Genomic DNA, 1,287 nt, shown 5'->3' with positions numbered 1-1,287 from the left:
TTGGATGAATAATGAACAAGTACTTACCTGAATCAGTGGACAGATCTTGAGCAACTAACGCTCTTGGTCTTGTCCTAGTTCTTGTCACCCAACGCTGTGATTATATTTGGAAATGTTGATGGAGTTAGTTTATTCTTGATTAAGTGACTACAAAGTTCTTCACTCAACTGATATCTTTGATTAGATTCTAAATGTGTTGGTGATTCACATATTTCCTGGGCTTTTATGTATTGTTAGAAGAAAAAACTTTCCAACTGAAATTTTTTAAGATTTTAGTTTTCTAAAAATATATTTATATATTAAAATAAAAAGACCAGTTAGTCTACGAATCTTGTGTCTTAATCCTGCTCTTGATGTTTGTTTAATTGAGCAAAACACTATCAAATTCTACAGTAATAATTTTTTGGCCTACAAGACAAGTGTTTGTTCCCTTATACCAAGTTCCTTCTTCAAGAAAACGATGAGCACCATGATGGTATATGTCTGTGCAAAACAAAACAATATGCTATTTATTTTCCATATTAAACTTGATGAAACATGAACAATAAACATCTTTTTTATTTTGTGAATAAACAGAAACAGCACAGTGAATGACAGAAAACAGTTTAACACCTAGCTGGGTTCTCAAAGGAACTGAAATTCATATTTTATGGTAATGAGAATAGAAACAGATACCTCAATGTGAAATGAAATTGAGCTGATGTTAATGAAAATTTTAGAAGTGGTTAGGTAGTATAGTCTCTAAAACAAAAACAAGATATCGTCTTTGCTGGGAATGTAAATTTGACCCATTGTAGCTTAAAGGGAAGAAAACTGAATTTTTTTAAAAAAATTTGCTGTTCTAAAATATAATGTGCTAGTCTGACATTATTTTCTGAAGCCCGAATAATTTTCTTATAAAAAAAATTACATGTATTTGAGCACACTGTGCTAGAATATAATTTGTGCAGAGTATACATATTTTGCAGATTCATGAGTTGAGCTCATCTCGAGGGCCTCAGAAATTAAGCAAGGCCAGCAACATACGATCAAATGATAAACTACCACATACTAACCCAAAGACGAGCTGGGACAAGGCCAAATGAAGCATTTAGATACATAAACAAATAGTTATCTATTATGTGATGTAGTTTTATTTTCAGAAAAGCAAATGCACCTTTAAAAATCTAACACTAAGCTTACAGGTGACCCTGAGATACTCTTGGAAGACTGTTGACCCAGAAATTTACATATTTACATATAGGCACAGTTTCCAAAATATTTGTAGATCATCATCACCTCATTAAA

Source organism: Rousettus aegyptiacus, unplaced genomic scaffold (genome assembly GCF_014176215.1).
Source record: "Rousettus aegyptiacus isolate mRouAeg1 unplaced genomic scaffold, mRouAeg1.p scaffold_m13_p_13, whole genome shotgun sequence".
In the NCBI taxonomy this organism is placed as follows: Eukaryota; Metazoa; Chordata; class Mammalia; order Chiroptera; family Pteropodidae; genus Rousettus; species Rousettus aegyptiacus.
This window is presented reverse-complemented; position numbering follows the sequence as displayed.